The following is an 18,864-nucleotide window of genomic DNA, read 5'->3' on the forward strand; positions in this document are numbered from 1 at the left end:
AAAGTTTAGTTTGGACCACCATCATCTTTCATCTGATCAGTGCAATAGCCTTCAAAACGATCTCCTGCCTTCAGTCGTGCCTCCAATCTATCTGTGCTCTACACTGCAGCCGTTGTTATCTTTCTAAAACCCAATTCCTGTCATGTTGCTACGTCTTGTTGTTGTTACGTACCGTAGAGTTAGTCCCGACTCATAAAGACCCTGTGTACAACAGAACAAAACACTGCCCCATCCTATACCATCCTCACAATCGTTGTTGTGCTTGAGTCCATTGTTCCAGTCACTTGTCCTGCACCATCCCCATGATCAATTGTGAATTGGACCATTGTGATCTATGGGATTTCACTGTCTGATTTTCAGAAGTAGATCTCTAGGCCTTTCTTCCTAGTCTGTCTTAGTCTGGAATCTCTGTTGAAACCTGTTCTGCATCATAGCAACACACAAGCCTCCACTGACAGACAAGTGGTGGCTGGGCATGAGATGCATTGGCTGGAAATTGAATTTGGCTCTCCTGAATGGAAGGTGAGAATTCTACCACTTGACCACCACTGCCCCCATTGTAATTATGTAGTATTCTGTGATTACCCCAATTGTAATTATCCTCTATTATACTGTATTGAAATTTCTTATTTATGTGTCTCTCTCTTCTCCAGACTGTAAGCTCCTTGAGGGCAGGGAGAATATCTTTTGTATGCATCCTCTGGATTTAGCACAGTGAATGGAACTTGGTAGATACACAGTAAGTACTCGTTGAACGTATAAGTGACTTGTCTTGTCCAAGGTCACACTCTGTGCATACCCAGGGGTGGATTTTTGTTTTGATGGTTTTATCTGATGCCATGAAGACAGGCCATCCAACTACCAAGTTCCTATGCCTGTGTCTACATGGAATTATATGAAAGCAGGCCATTGCAAATATAAAGTAGAATCGTATCAGGGATGAAAAAGCTCTAGCTGAGGTGAGAAATTTAACATATTTAAAATGGCTGTGACTGATGTGTCAGATTCCTATAACTCCTCTGAAAGTAGATTTGAAAGAGACTGCGATCCTGTGAGGGGTGCATAATGACATGTGGAGTCATGACATGGTATTCAGAAGCGGGAGGCTGGAGTATGGAAGTGTTAATCATGGTCAGTAAGATTAATCATTGATTATAGACATGTCTTCCCTCTGACAAATTTTCACACTTTGTAGGGATTTGCCTGTAGGACATTTTAGCAGCAGTGCTGTAAAACCAGGGCTGGATTAAAATTGTGGTGCTTGAAATTTTTCACGAAGATATTTTAAAATTTTAGTAAGATTTTCAAGAAGCCAAAGGCTTCTAGGCAATGTGTGAATTCCAAAGAAGTATTATACCATTTTCCCGGCCAAGGGTAGCCTTTCTTTTCTTTTTTTTTTTAAGAGTCTAGAACGTAAGAGTGGCCTTTCTAATGATGTCGCCAGGCCATGGTACTTTCAGTACATAAGCTGACCTTTAAAAATGTTATAACAAGGCATTGACCCAGGCTACCATCTCCAGAGCCAACAAGGATTAGACAGGAAAAAGGATGTCACTGCCCTTTGTGTACAATCTTGCTGGGCCTGCTCCCAAGAACAGGCCTCACTGTGTCCTATCTTTCATCAATCTCTTGGCTGCTGATGCTCAGCAAAACCAAGTGTTGTTAGGAGCTGTGACTACAGCATTTTGACAGGACACGTGTAATTGGTGCAATCAGTCTCCATAATCAATATAGTCACATCACATATCTTGAACTAATTAATTAAGAAAATGCCTCTAGAGCTATGAGTCTTAAACTTTTAAGGTGGTTGTGGACCTCTTTATGAATGTTAAAAACTAAAGACTTTCTTTCCAGAAAATGAGAGTTCCGAAGTTGTACATTAAATTTCCCAGGGGTCATGGACTCCCCAAAGCCCATCAGTGGACCAGTGATTAAAAGTCATTGACTTAGAGATAAGAAAACAAAATAGCTTCCATTTATTGAGAGGTGATTATGTGCCAGACATACCTGACATACTTGGTCTCATTTAATCCATACAATGACCCTTACGGGGCAAGTGCTCTTATTATTTTATAGAGGAGGAAACTAAGGTTCTAAAAGGTTAACTACCTGCCCTGAGAACACAGCACACAACCCGTATGTAGTAGAGTATCTTAACTATTACACTGTTTAGCTTCTAGAGAGTCTTATAAGCTTATTTCTGATTAGACCTTTGTACTTCAGTAGCATTAACTGTTTGCCCTTTGTTTTTGTTTTCAGAAGAGCCCTTCTTTAAATGGTTGTTCATGGACTCTTAGTTTTAATATTCTGCACCTTAAAAATTCTATTGATTGTCAGTATAGCTAAACACACTACTGGGCTAGTTCAACTATTATTAGAGAAACAGAATATCCCATTTTTCACTGTGTAGAATATCTTCACAGATACACAAATGAAGGAATGTCTCTTGTAAAACTACATCAAAACTATCATTCTGTTCTTATTTCATTTAATGTATTTTAGGGTTGTTTGCATAACAAAGCTCAAGTCAGATCTTTGAATTTTAACAGGACAGGGGCGTAGGTGTAAGCTAGGGGAATGAATTGTTAAATGATGAGCTTGCAGGTGGTGCCCACAATGGGAGGAATATTTTTGAGGGATAGCTTCATGATGTTTCTTTAAACACACTATATAGTTTGCTACCTATCTTGCCTCCTTGTAAGGCTGGTCTTAACTGGGAAAAATAAATAAATAAATAAACAAGCAAGCAAGCAAGCAAACTCAGAATAGTTATCTGTCTAAAACACTTCTTCCCCTTCGGTCTATTTGCTTATGAACTAACTTTAAAGGGAACACATTTCTGACTAGGATTTCCTAATTAGTAGATATGAACACTTTACCTGTGGCAACCCATTAGTTACCAGACCAACATACCTAATGGAAGTCACCCAATATGCAGCATGGGTGTTTGCTCAGCATATTGATTTTACCACAGAAATTGAAAAGCATCTTCTCTGATGAGTTTTGGAAAACAAAGCCATCAACCTCAATAGGAATGCTATGGATTTGGTCACTTTTAATGCATAGAAAGGTTAACAATTGTTCTCAAGTAAATGCCTCCAATAACCAAAAACCAAACCCGGTGCCGTCGAGTCGATTCCGACTCATAGCGACCCTATAGGACAGAGTAGAACTGCCCCATAGAGTTTCCAAGGAGCACCTCCCATACACAGTGACAAGTCATATTGGAAGTTGGCAACCTTTCAAAGCTGTATGCCAGGACTCCATTTATTCACTCTCTTGGGAGTGGGCAGCTGCTTCAGTGAGAGGAGGCCTAACTATTCCCATTAACAACAGTGGGGTTAGATATTGTGTGTCTGAGAAAAGGCTTCCAGAAATGATCTCTGGGCCCCTTTGCTGCAGGCCTATTTCCTTCTGCAATTCCCAATAGCCATGCTTAGGGTCAACGTTGCCAATAGATCCCATTCTCCAAGATACTAATCAAATTAAAGAAACATCAATTCCACAATTTATTTATTCTCCAAATATTTGTTAAGAGCCCCCCTCCGTGGTAGGCACTGTGTTAGATGCTACAGATACCATGGTCAATAGGGCCAACATGTCCTCGTCAAACTTAGTCTAGTGGGGAAGAGGGACAATAGATACAGAAATACAGAATTATAACTTGTTATAAGTGCTGTGAAAGAAATAAACAGGAACTGCAATTGAAAATACAGTAAGAGACTTATTTAGAAAAAGGTGGTCAGAGAAGAAGTGTATACCGTGTGCCAAACATTTTGCTAGGTGCTTTGTTAAAAAGACTTAGGTGAGGAGAAATCGGAACTCTCATGCACTGCTGGTGAGAATGTAAAATGGTGCCACTGCTGTGAAAAACGGTTTAGTGGTTCCTTAAAAAGTTAAATGGGATTACCATATGACCCAGCAATTCCACTCCTAGGTATATACCCAAAAGACTTGAAATCAGGGACTCAGACAGATACTTGTACATCAATGGTCATAGCAGCATTATTCACAACAACAGAAAGGTGGAAATAACCCAAGTGTCCATCAACAGATGAATGGATAAACAAAACATGGTATAGATACACAATGGGATATCATTCAGTCATAAACAGAAAGGAAGCTCTTATACATGATACAACATGGATGAACTTTGGAAACATTATGCTGAGTAAAATTAGTCAGTCGCAAAAGGACAAAATACTGTATGATCACATTTAGATGAAATATTTAGAATAGGCAAATACATAGGGAACAAAGTTTCTGAGTGCTTACCAGGGTCAGGAGGGTGGGGGAAAGAGGGAGTCATTGCTTAGGGGACACTGAGCTTCTGTTAAGGATGGTAAAAATTTTTGGAAACAAATAGTGGTGATGGTTGCACAACATAGTGAATGTAATCAATGGTATTGGATTGAGCATATAAAAATGGTTAAAATGGAGAAGAAGAAGACGATGACAACCACTTACGTGAGATATGGTCCTTGTCCCTGAGGATTTTTTGAGTTGTAGTAAATTAAAAAAGAAAAGCATATATAAAGCATAATGGAAACTGAGAGGAAGGAATAATTAGTTTTTCCTGAGGTAGAGTAGGGCAATGATATTCGAGACAGAGAAAGGGTGACACCTGAGCTTGTCCCTGAAGTATAGCAAGAAGATTTCTGGGTGAACAAGAAGGGCTGTAGTGGGTAAGCAAGTCTAAATAGGGACAACAGCAAGAGGAAAGTTATCTAGGCACGTTTGAAGGACTGACCGTAGTTCATCTTGGTCTCAAATGAACTTTTCTGCAGATCTCTGATATGGAGAATGGATAAATGCAAAGCTGCTCTGTTTGAAGCACCAAAGGGGGTGGGTAGTAGAGGAACTTATTAGTTTTCTATGGCTTCTCTAACAATTTACCACAAACCTAGTGAATTGAAACCACACAGCTTTATCATCTTACAGTTCTAGAGGTCACCGGACTACAACCAAAGTGTCAGCAGGGCTGCAGTCCTCTCTGGAGGGTCTAGGGGAGAATCTGTTTCCTTGCCTTTTCCAGAGTCTAGAGGTCACCTGCCTTCTGTGGCTCATGGCTCCCTTCCTTCATCTTTGAAGCTAGCAACACTGCATCTCTCTAGTCCTTTTCTGGTCATCACACCTCTCTCTGACCACAGCTGGAAAAAGCATTCCACTTTTTAAGGACCCATATGATTAGATTGGGCCCACCTGGATAATCCAGGTGAAACATCTCATCTTAAACTGACTGGCTGCTGAGAGCTAGAATTCATTCTTTCACTGATGCAGCAGATATTTATTATGTACTATGTATGTTTCAGGTTAAGTGCTAGCTATATAACAGACCCACCACTTGTCTGTCAGTTTGTTATACTATGGTGGCTTGTGTGTTGCTATGGTGCTAGAAGCTATGCCACCAGTATTTCACATACTAGCAGGGTTACCCAAGGTGGACAGGTTTCGATGGAGCTTCTAGACCTGGACAGATTAGGAAGAAAGGCCTGGTGATATACTTCTGAAAATTAGCCAAAGAAAGCCCTATGGGATGCAAGAGAATATTGTCCAATGCAGTGCTGGAAGGTGAGCCCTCTACGTTGGAAGGCACTGCACAATAGCCAAAACAATGGACTCAAAAAATACCAACAATTATGAAATTGGTCCAGGCCCAGGCAACTTTCCTTCTGTTGTACATGGGGCCACCATGAGCCAGAGCCGACTTGATGGCAACTACCAACAACAACCGTAATCACATCTGCAAATCTCTTTTGATATGTGAGACAGCATATTAATGGGTTCCAGGAATTAGAATATGGACGTCTTTGGAGGGCACTTACGCCAACTAACACTATTCTGCCAACCACAGGAACCCAGACCCCTGCCCTCTTGAAGGCCCCTTCATTTCCTATAGCTGCCCTTGAGGCATCTCTGAGAAATCCTAGGACTTGAAAGACATGTTGAAATCACTGCTGTAGAGTGCCTGTGTTGGCCTGTGTATTAACATGCATGTGAGTCTCTTTGGGAGGTGATGAGATGGGGGTTGGCACATTATACCTCATTCACAGGACTTAGATACATTGCTTCCCAAGAGAGACCTGCCCTGACAAACCGAGATTAAGTTAGTGTTCCCTATCACATACTTCCATAACATCCTGCACTTCAACTCTACCTGTGCGTATATATGTAGATGAAGCCAGAAGGGCCAGGGTGGGCCTGGTTGTGAAGCAACTCTTGTTCATTCACCCACCATTGTTTGAGCCTTACTATGTATAAGGCACATGCTAGGTTTTGAGGATGTATCAGTGAATAAAAAAAGACATGGTCCGATTCCTTATCCCTGTTCTCCCAGTGGGAAAAATAAATACTGAATAAATGGTTAAAAATGCATAGCAATCATTCTAAAATAGGACCTGGAGTAGGAAGCAGCCAGAGGTTTTTCTATGGGCCACTGAGAGCCTGCAGACCTAGAGGAGCCTGTCAGTCCTGACAAGGGGACACCTGGATGGAAAGAGGTATGAATCACATGACCTGAGGCCAGACAGGAAGATGTCTAAGTCAGCAGATGCTAGCCTAGAAGGAGGATGACAGTCAAGAACTTGAGTAGGATTTTATACACCAGCAGATACCTGCATTTGATAAAGAATGGCTGTGGCCCATGTACTTTGCCCTCTCGTGGCCCCATGTCATGAAGATATGTAAGCCCCTTGGACTTAGATAAATCCTAGAAAGAAGCAGGGACATATAGGGATGGGAAAATACTGAATTGTGTTTAAACCTAAATGGCTGAGAAAATTCTTGACTGAACATACCTAAAATTGACTAAATTGAGTTTTCTGCTTTCAGGTGGCATGTGACCTCAAAATAGAGACTTGGCTGTGTCATAAAACAATAAACTTAACATTTTTACAGACCTGAGAATGAAGATTGTTAAAATTCATACCTGCTACATACCTTTGCCTGCTGAGGGGTTTGGATTTGATTCTATTCAAGTGTACCTAGCTGTAACTAACCATCAGAGGTCTTTGAATGGGAGAAAGGCAGGATGAGATCTGCTTTAGGTAAAATAAACTCAGATAGTAGTCCTGGTGATGCAAACGGTTAAGTGCTCAGCTGCTAACAGAAAGGTTGGTTCAAACCCACCCAGCAATTCCATGGGAGAAAGACCTAGAGATCTGCTTCTGTGAAAATTACAGTCTAAGAAACCCTATGGGGCAGTTCTAGTTTGTCACATGGGGTCACTATGAGTTGGAATTGACTCGATGGCACCTAACAACAACAACAACAGAAAGTAATTTGGAAGAAATGAATGTAGTCAATGGCATTGATCAAGTGTGGTGTAAATGGCAGGAAAAAAAAATAGAAGGCTATTGTAATCATCCAGATGAGAGAGGAGGAGGACCTGGGCTAAGATAATGACCACAAAGAAATACAAAACAGAATGCATAACACCAAAGATACAAGGAAAATATTAACCCAAGAGACAGAAAGGGCCACATAAACCAGAGACTCCATTAGTCTGAGACCAGAAGAACCATATGGTGCCCGGCTGCCACCAATGACCACCCTGACAGAGAACACAACAGAGAGTCCCTGATAGAGCAGGAGAAAAGTGAGGTGCAGAACTCAAATTCTGGTAAAAAGACCAGACTTAATGGTTTGACTGAGACCGGAGGGACCCTGGAAAACATGGCCCCAGACTCTGTTAGCCCAAAACTAAAACCATTCCCGAAGTCAACTCTTCAGACAAAGATCAGACTGGACTATAAGACATAAAATGAAACTCGTGAAGGGTGCGCTTCTTAGTTCAAGTAGATACGTGAGACGAAATGGGCAACTCCTGTCCAGCGGTGAGATGAGATGGCAGAAAGGGACAGGAGCTGGCTGAACAGACACGGGAAATCCTGGGTGGAAAGGAGGAGTGTGCTGTCACATTATAGGGAGAGCAACTAGGGTCATGTAACAAAGTGTGTATAAATTTTTGTATGAGAAACTAACTTGAACTGTAAACTTTCACTTAAAGCACAATTAAAAAAAGGAAAAGAAATACAAAACACCTCTGAAAGGGGTCACACTAAAAAGTGTTTCTAGGGCATGATTTTCCTCATGGTTCACCCTAGGCACTGCAGTCACTTGCTTGATTGTCAACTTCCAATTCCAGTGCACCACGAGACACAGTAATAAAAATGACTGATCATGTTTAGATCAGAAGTTATGAACTCAGCTGTGTGTGGGGCCTGGCAGGTAACATAAATGAATGAAGTGGGCCAGATAGAGACCGGCAAACTGAAGAGCAATGCCATACCAAAAGAGCGCAGCTGCTTTGCAGCTCCAGACAATTGCAGTTCTGTGAAAATGCAGGGCCAGAGCTCTAGATATTTCAAGAAAATTTTCCTGCTGTTAAATATTGGCAACTATATCAAAATTTGGAAACCCTGGTGGCCTAGTGGTTAAGTGCTATGGCTGCTAACCAAGAGGTCAGCAGTTCGAATCCACCAGGCACTCCTTGGAAACCCTATGGGGCAGTTCTACTCTGTCCGATAGGGTTGCTATGAGTTGGAATCGACTCGATGGCAACGGGTTTGGTTTTGGTTTATATAAAAATTTTAAGTGTCCCAAAAAACAAAAAAATGTCTGTGAACTGACCTGACCTACAGGATACTGATTTCCAATCTCTGATTTAGATTTATTAGGCACTGGGAAACTGGAGATAAGAATGGAGGAGTGTCTTAGTCACCTAGTGCTGCTAATTAGAGAAATACCACAAGTAACCAAAAAAAACCAAATCCATTGCCGTCGAATTGATTCCAACCCTATAGGACAGAGTAGAACTGCCCCATAGAATTTCCAAAGAGCACCTGCTGGATTCAAACTGCCAACCCTTTGGTTAGCAGCCGTAGCTCTTAACCACTACGCCACCAGGGTTTTCATATCACAAGTAGATGGCTTCAACAAAGAAAAATTTATTCTCTCACAGACTAGAAAGCTGGAAGTCCGAATTCAGGGTGCCAGCTCCAGGGGCAGGCTTTCTCTCTCTCTATCATCTCCGGGGGAAGGTCCTTGTCATCAATCTTCCCCTGATCTAGGAGCTTCTTAGTACAGGAACCCTGGGTCCAAAGGACACACTTGCTCCTGGCACTACTTTCTTGGTGGTATGAGGTCCCCATGTCTCTCTGCTTGCTTCTTTCTTTTATGTTTCAAAAAAGGTTGACTTAAGACACAATCGTAATTACATAGATTGAGGCCTGCCTCATTAATATCACACAGGTAGGATTTATAACACATAGGAAAATCACATGACAAAATGGTGGATAATCACACAATACTGGGAATCATGGCCTCTCCAAATTGACAGATATTTTGGGGGGATACAGTTCAATCCATGACAGGGAGTGTGCAGAAACTAACCAACTAACCTCCATATTCCAAGAAATATACTAATTTTCAATTAGTTGGAAATATTAGGTTCTCAACAAAAAATGTTAAATGAATTTATTGAATACTGCTTGTCAGACACTGTTAAGGACAGAAAATAAAATATAGATGTAAATGGTCAGTAATTTTTATTGATGTATGCTGTATTAAGACACCTAGCATATACCATTTGAAAAAGTTTTTTTTTTCAAATGCAGTTGACTTACCCACCATCATATGGCGTTGCTAATTTTCACTACTGTATCTGCTTATCGTTTAGCTGTTGGTGGTGATCACCTCAGACACATTTCTACCGCTCCTCACTAAAAGAGGAAATTTTAATATTAGAGCAGAAGACCCAAGATCTTCAACAACCCAAACTTGGTAGACAAAAGGCAATTTATCAGCCCAAGGTTGTAACTTGGTGCCTAATTTTCAGCCTACATGATGACAAACTTGAGGTTTCTCCTGGATACTCTTTGCAGATTTCTTCACTTTTCCTTAGATGTTTGACACATAGTCTGCCCTGAAACTATACTTTCTGTAGCTTAACCTGGAGATGGGAATCTATAGTTATGGGGTGCAGTTTCTTTCTTGGAGTTGGGTGTGTTGTGTGGAAGTTGTTTACATCATCACCTATCCCTGAAACTAAAGGTTTTAACCTGGTTCCTTTAGAACACTGTTGTTATAATTGTTGTTTTTTGGTAGGGGGCATATCATATGTGTTTCATTATATCTTTGGAAATTATATTTGGTAGATAATATAAACATTTGGGGAAATATGGTACTTTCCTTGAGACTCAAGGAAGATTATATGCCAAAATCTAACAGACAAAATCTGGAGTCAATAACCAAATGCTTTCAACCTAAGCATGGCTTTGTTTGCATAACTCTTCTGTAAATGAAGAGCACTTTTAATAGGTTTGTTGTCTCTCTTACTATGAAAACATTGAGTAAATAAGTACCAGCTCCTATTTGGAGAAGCCACTGTGAAATTATTTAAAAACTTAGTTGTGCTCTGTCTTATATTGTTTCATACTTCAGCTTTGGAAAAGACCTCAGATCATCTAGTTCATGTGCTTCTTTTTAACCAGGTAATAACCTTCTAATTTTATAGGTGAGGTAACTGAGGCTCACAGATATAAAATGTATTTCACATGACCAAGGTGGCTCAGGAATAATTGTTTGACCTAATGTCAGGGTGATATCTACCAAGAACTAGATTGTTGTTTTTATTAGATGCCATCGAGTCAGTCTGACTCATAGCGACCCTATGTACAACACATCAAAACACCGCTCGGTCCTGCACCATCCTCACAATCTTTGTCATGCTTGAGCCGATTGTTGCAGCCACTGTGTCAATCCATCTCATTGAGGGTCTTCCTCATTTTTTTTTTTTGACTCTCTACTCTTACTAAGCATGATGTCCTTCTCCAGGGACTGGCCCCTCCTGATAACTTTTCCAAAGTGTATGAGACAAGGTCTTGCCATCCTTGCTTCTAAGGAGCATTCTGGCTGCATTTCTTCTGAGATAGGTTGGTTTGTTCTTCCGGCAGTCCATGGTATATGCAATATTCTTTGTCAACGCCATAATTCAAATGTATCAATTCTTCTTCCGTCCTTCTTTCACATGCATATGTCCAGCTTTCACATGCATATGAGGTGATTGAAAATACCATGGCTTGAGTCCGAGGCACCTTAGTCCTCGAAGTGATTTCTTTTTAACACTATTAAGAGGTTTTTTGCAGTAGATTTGCCCAATGCAATATATCCTTTGATTCCTTGACTACTGCTTCCATGGGCGTTAATTATGGATCCAAGTGAAATGAAATCCTTGAAATTTTATTATTTTCTCCGTTTATCATGATATTGTTTATTGGTCCAGTTGTGAAGATTTTTGTTTTCTTTATGTTGAGATGTAACCCATACCGAAGGCTGTAGTCTTTAATCTTCATCAGTAAATATTTCAAGTCCTCTTCACATTCATCAAGCAAGGTTGTATCATCTGAATACTGCAGGTTGTTAGTGAGTCTTCCTACAAGTCTGATGCCACATTCTTCTACATGTTGTCCAGCTTTTCGAATTACTTGCTCAGCATACAAACTGAATAAGTATGGTGAAAGGATACAACCCTGACACGCACCTTTCCAGATTTTAATCAACGTAGTATTCCCTTTTTCTGTTTGAATAACTGCCTTTTGGTCTATGTACAGGTTCTGCATGAGCACAATTGTTTTGGAATTCCCATTCTTTGCAATGTTATCCATAATTTGTTATGATTCACACAGTCAAATGCCTTTGCATAGTCAATAGACCACAGGTGAACATCTTTCTGGCATTCTCTGCTTTCAGCCAAGATCTATCCGACATCAGCAATGATATCCCCTCATTCCACATTTTCTTCAGAATCCAACTTGAATTTCTGGCAGTTCCCTGTCATTGTATTGCTGCAACTGCTTTTGAATTATCTTCAGCTAAATTTTGCTTGTGTGAGCTATTAATGGTATTGTTCGATAATTTCTGCATTCTGTTGGATCACCTTTCTTTGGAATGAGCACAAATATGGATCTCTTCCAGTCAGTTGGCCACGTGGGCTATCTTCTAAAATTCTTGGCATAGTTGAATGAGTGCTTACAGCACTGCTTCTGTTTGCTGAAGCATCTCAAGGAGTATTCCACCAATTCATAGTGCCTTGTTTTTCACGAGTGCCTTCAGTACAACTTAGACTTCTTCCTTCAATACCATCGATTCTTGATCATATGCTACCTCCTGAAATAGTTGTACATTGACCAGTTCTTTTTAATACAGTGACTGCATACTCCTTCCATCTTCTTTTGATGCTTCCTGTGTTGTTCAATATCTTGCCCATAGAATCCTTAAATATTGCACCTCAAGGCTTGAATTTTTTCTTCAGTCAGCTTGAGAAATACCGAGTGTGTTTTTCCTTTTCGGTTTTCTAACTTCAGGTCCTTGCACATTTCATTGTAATACTTTACTTTGTCTTCTCGAGCTGCCCTTTTGAATCTTCTGTTCAGTCCTTTTACTTCACCATTTCTTCCTTTCACTTTAGCTACTCTATGTTCAAGAGCAAGTTTCAGAGTGTCTTCTGACATCCATTTTGATCTTTTCTTTCTTTCCTCTTTTTAAATGACATTTTGCTTTCTTCTTGTGTGATGTCCTTGATGTCATCCTACAACTCTTCTGGTCTTCGGTCATTAGTGTTCAGTGTATCAGATCTTTCTTGAGATGGTCTCTAAATTAAGGTGGGATATACTCAAGATTGTACTTTGGCTCTTGTGGACTTTTTAAAATTTTCTTCAGCTTCAATTTAAACTTGTATAAGTTGATAGTCTGTTCAGCAGTGGGACCCTGGCCATGTTCTGACTGATGATATTGAACCTCTTTCCACAGCCTCTTTCCACAAATGTAGTTGATGTGATTCCTGTGTATTCCGTTTGGTAAGGTCTATATGTATAGTCATGTTTATGTTGTTAAGGAAAGGTATTTCCAATGAATAGCTTGTTGGTCTTGCAAAATTCTGTTACGTGATCTCTGGCATCATTTCTAGCACCAAGGCCATATTTTTTTTGTCCTCCTTTGTTTCCAACTTTTGCCTTTCAATCACCAATAATTATCAGTGCATCTTATTTGCGTGTTTGATCAATTTCAGACTAAAGAAATTGGTAAAAATCTTCAATTTCTTCATCTTTGGCATTAGTGGTTATTGCGTAAATTTAAATAATAGTCGTATTTACTGGACTTCCTTGTAGGTATAAGGATATTATCCTATCTCTGACAGTGTTGTACTTCAGGATAAATCTCGAAATGTTCTTTTTGACAGTGAATGCGACACTATTCCTCTTCAATGTGTCATTCCTGGCATAGTAGACCATATGATTGTCTGATTCAAAATGGCCAATACCAGTCCATTTCAGCTCACTAATAATGCCTAGGATATCGATCTTCAGGCATTCCATTTCATTTTTGAGAACTTCCAATTTTCTTAGATTCAATCTTCATATATTCTACATTCTGATTATTAATGGATGTTTGCAGGTGTTTCTTCTCATATTGAGTTGTGATATATCAGTAAATGAAGGTCCCAAAAGCTTTCTATCCATGCCATTGGTATTGACTCACTTTGCAGAGGCAGCTCTTCCCCAGTTGTGTTTTGAGTGCTTTCCAACCTGAGGGGCTCATCTTTTGGCATGATATCTGACAATGTTCTGCTGCTATTCATAAGGTTTTCACTGGCCAGTTTTTTTAGAAGTAGATCTCCAGGTCCTTCTTCCTTGTCCATCTTAGTCTGGAAGCTCTGCTGAAACCTGTCCACCATGGGTGAACCTGCTGGTATTTGAAGTACCAGCGACAGAGCTTCCAGCATCACAGCAACATGCAAACCACCACAGTACTGCAAATTGACAGAGAAGTGGTGGAGGGCTAGATTAAATATTTATCTTTCTTGACATGTTCTAAATTTGTTATCACTTCCTATATTGAGTACCTGAAGTTTGTTTCAATAACAAAACACAATAATTAACTTGTTTTATTTCTTATCTAAAAACAATAGTGGAATGCAATCTGAAGTCCATTTACCATGTCTTTGAGGAATGTTGACCATAAATAAGGCCAGGCTACCATTAACCTCCTGGGCATTGCCTGAATTGTATACATAGAGCTTAGAGAAATAAATAGGACTGGGGATTGAAACTTCATTACTTAAACCTGTAATGTAACAGAAAATACATATTTCTGCTGTACCCAGCACTGAGTTAATAAATAAGAAGAATGAGTGTAAGGGTGTGGTTGTCAACAAGCTTTAAAAAATTCCTTTGATTGCTACCTGGATGTACTAAAAGATTACTGTTTTTGCTAGTTCTGATTCATAGTGACCTCATGTGTGCTGAGTAAAACTGCTTCATAGGGTTCGCTCTGGGTGGGTTCGAACTGCCAACCTTTATGCTTGTAGACCAGCGTTTAACCTTTTGCACCACCCAGGGACCCAATTATTATGTAGCAAAAGGAAAGTTGATGTCAGGATAAGTAGGTTTGAGAGCTAAGGATAGGAAGGCAAAATGAAAGCCACATGGATTAGGAGTCTCGAAACAGGCTGCAGCTAGTGAGACACTCAGGTAAATATATCCTTTGGGGTGGGGTGGGGTGGGGTGGGGTGGGGTGGGGATGTGAGCTGACAAAAGTTTGACATTTCAATCTATTTCTGCCATTTCACAGACTGAGTGTACAGTTGGAACCCCATGTATCTTTTTAATTGGGTTAAAATTCCCAAGCACTTTGCGAACTTTGTTTTTCCTTTTGACTTCTGTGTTTTCGATTTTTTTACATGCCGCAGTGTTGATAGGCAAGAAAATAGATTTAGTCTCTATGTGTATTCAGCTTAATTATTTAGAAGCAATTTCAAATGTACTTTTCTATAACTGCGTTTCTGAACTTGATACCTTCACCAAACATTTTTAGTACTTCTTTTTTAATGGGGGATTTATTGTCTGCTTTCCCTGTTTAAATAGTAAATGCACTATACCAATAATGCAAAATTTAAAAGGAAAAATAATTGTTCTGCATTCTAGCACCTTAAAATAAAAACCATTTTCCCCTCATGTGCTATTTTCCATTCTTTTTCTGCATCCATACGTTTTTACAATTGTGATCATAACAATTGTATGTCCTGCATTTTCGCTTATCATTGTGTTACACGTTTCCACCTCTCTACTTAGTCATCATAATCATTTTAAATACAAAGTACTTTGTGCTTTTCAAGATGTCACAACTGCCTCTAGTTTCTTAGTCCCCAATCTCATTTAGTATTTTGAAATAGCTTTCCCTTCTCATGGTCTTTGTTTTTGTTTGGTTTTGATCTGTGTCAAGTTTGGAGGAGAGATTGTGTTCTGCCTGCTGGGTTTATACTGCTTAGCTCAAGTCATCAGAGACAACTGTAAGCTTTGCATTTTGATTAGGCCTCTTAAAAAGAGCGTTTTGTCACTATAGTTGAGTTTCAACAGCACCAATTTCAGTTCCTAGATTGGAGATTTACATTAGGGCATTTGAGAAATGCTCGTTTCCAGTTCTTTCCTTTTGGGGAAGTGCCAGATAGCACAGCTTTTACTGTAATAGGTCTGTGCAGACTGCAGCTGGCCTGCCACATGGGGCTGGAGATTTGTGAATTCAGCCACTTTCCTCTGTCCCTTTGATTACCACAGACAGGGCTTGTCCCCGGGAGTGATGGGCCAATTCTGGCAGGGAAGTGGGCAGGATGAGAGTCAGGAAGAGGGCTGTCTGAGCGCTGTGGGGTGAGGGAGTGCCTTGGGAGATGGGCAGTGGTTCAGACTGAAGAAAACAAGGTAGAATAAGAATTTTTCAGATTTCTAGAAAAGGTGCCCACATTCTTTTAAGCAAAAAAAATGTTCTCCTTTTTCTGTCCCAGATCCCTTTTGAATCTGATAGAAGGTATGTATCTTTCTCCCCAGAAAAATGCAAGCCCTCACAATAATATATAAACTTGTCTTTGATTTCTTCCAAACCATGCATAGCACCCTTAGGGTGAAGCACCTCCTTCTGTAAGGAAAATCTGGTGGAGAGAGATGGTTTAACCAGTATTTTTTTAAAGCTTTCATTTCCTTTTTGAAAGGAATTTTGGGTTTTATGTAAATAAGGCTGCAAATCCTTGATAAGTGCTGGTGGAGGTTGGATCACAGTGACAACCTGGGGAGTTTGGAGTCAGTGAGTGAGAAGGCTCTGGGAAAACAGTATGGAGCCCATAGTTGGGACCAGGTGGGGCGTGGTAGCGTGTAGTGAAGGCAATAAGGGGAAGAGCCAGAGGTAGAAAGGACTGAAAGATGTGTTGAACTTTTCCTTTTCAGCCATCTTAAAGCTGGATTTTAATTATGTTTAGTTTTCTCTGTGTACAAAAAGCAACTCCTCTGACATGTGTGATCCTTAGCAAATTACTAAGTGCTAGGTGCTTTATGAAAACCCTGGTAGCGTAGTGGTTAAGTGCTACGGCTGCGAACCAAAGGGTCAGCAGTTCGAATCTGCCAGGTGCTCCTTGGAAACTCTATGGGGCAGTTCTATTCTGTCCTATAGAGTCGCTATGAGTCAGAATCGACTCAACGGCACTGGGTTTTTTTTTTTTTAGGTGCTTTATGGAAACCCTGGTGATGTAGTGGTTAAGAGCTATGGCTGCTAACCAAAATGTTGGCAGTTCGAATCCACCAGGCACTCCTTGGAATTCCTATGGGGGCAATTCTACTCTGTCCTATAGGGTCACTATGAATCGGAATCCACTTGACGGCGACGGGGTTTTTCTTAGGTACTTTATAGGCAACGGGTTTGTTTTTTTTTTGGTTGTAGGAAGGCAGTGGTGGTTCAGGGGCAGAATTCTCACCTTCCATGAGGGAGATCTGGGTTTGAGTCCTAGCCAACGCACCTCATGTGCAGCCACCGCTCGTCTGTCACTGAAGGCTTGTACGTTACCATGACACTGAACAGATTTCATCGAAGCTTCTAGACTAAGATGGACTAGAAAGAAAGGTCTGGCAATCTACTTCTGAAAATCAGTCAATGAAAAACCCTGTTCAATCCACAAATAACGATGGGGATGATGCTGGACCAGGCAGTGTTTCATCCTGTTGTGCATGTGGCCTCCATGAGTCGAGGGCCGACTCAACGGCAGCCAGCACAAGAAGTCCTTTAGGAGTGCTTCCCGGTGTCTTCAGTGGTCAGACGCTGTGGGCTTCCTATTCTGACTTCTTGGGCACAGATTCAGATTCCTGCGTAAGGTACTCCTTCTCTTTGAACTTCAGTCTTCTCATCTTCAAAATGGGGACAGCAGCTCCTGATTGGGAGGATGAAATCAGATAACGATTATGAAGCACATTGCACGATGCCTGACACCCATTAAGTGCTCAAAAATTGTAGCCATTACCATTTATTGCTATTATTGTAATTTTTATTATGATTCCAAGATAGATTTTGCCTCCTCAGGTCTAAGGGCCAGGTATCCAAACAACTGCTTATTTCAATGGAAGTCAGCATTCCCAGCCTCTAAAAGAAATTGAAAAGGGACTTTTATCATTAAAGTGGATTCTTCAGATCTCTTCTATGCTACCCTTGTCTTTTTACAGATTCTCATGATTTTGCTAACATTTATAAAATTTGATAAATTAAGGAATACATGCATTCAGGTTCATATGCATATTTGCTTGTATTGTGTAAAGTTACTTAGTTTTTCAAAGACAGAAGATAGTTACCATAACCCCCCTTTGATTAATTGCATGTTACAGGAATTGTCGAGCAGGAGGATAATATCCAGTGCTACCAAGAGGGGCAGGCAAGTGTTCATTATCCAATAAACATTATAGCTTAAGAAAATCCACCTGTGTGTGTGTCACCAGTTTAATTCATCAAGTCAGTCCCTGCAGAAATTAATGCATACACCAAATTGAGGCAGGGCTAATACAACCAAGGGATGATTTTTGGCATTGGGTTTCCATTAAGAAGGTGTTTGCTCTGCGATCTCTCACAATTTCTCCATTTACATCATAGCAGTCATCACCCTTCACTGTTACAGCCAGTTTCATTGTGTTCTCTGCTACATCATAAGCAGCACACAGAAGGGACTGATTCTTTCTCACTATTTTATCCTTATAAGTAGCACAGTGCCCAGCACTTACTAGTCAGTAAATACTTATTGAAAGAATAATACTTCAACACTAATGTATTGTTGTTGCTGTGTGCCGTCAAGTCAATTCTGATTCATAGCAACTCTATATGACAGAGTAGAACTGCCCCCGTAGGGTTTCCTAGGCTGTAATCTTCAAGGGAGCAGATCGCCAGTCTATTCTCCTGCAGAGTGGCTGGTAGATTCGAACTGCCAAACTCTTGGTTAACAGCTGAGTGCTTAACCCATGCATCACCAGGGCTCCTTACTCATGAGTTACCTGTACTGAGCAATATAACACGATGGTTAAGAACTCAGACTTTGCAGTCAGTGCAACCTGGTTTTATGTCTCAGAACTTTCCTTTGTGAGAAATGAATACTTTGGGCAAGTTATTTAACCTTTCTGAGCTTTGTTTGCTCATGGTGGTTGGACCAATAAGCAACATCACGATAAACAGAGAAAAGGATGAAATTGTCAAGTATTTCATTTTACATGAATCCATAATAAATGCCCATGGAAGCAGCAGTCAAGAAATCAAACAATGTATTGCAATGGGCAAATCTGCCGCAGAAGACCTCTTTAAAGTGTTGAAAAGCAGACACGTCGCTTTGAGGACTAAGGTGTGCCTGACCCAAGCCATGGTATTTTCAATCATCTCATATGCATGGGAAAGCTGGACAATGAATAAGGAAGACCGAAGAAGAGTTGACACCTTTGAATTGTGGTGTTGGCGAAGAATATTGAATATACCATGGACTGCCAAAAGAACGAACAAATCTGTCTTGGAAGA

The sequence above is a fragment of the Elephas maximus genome, chromosome X (assembly GCF_024166365.1).
Source record: "Elephas maximus indicus isolate mEleMax1 chromosome X, mEleMax1 primary haplotype, whole genome shotgun sequence".
In the NCBI taxonomy this organism is placed as follows: domain Eukaryota; kingdom Metazoa; phylum Chordata; class Mammalia; order Proboscidea; family Elephantidae; genus Elephas; species Elephas maximus.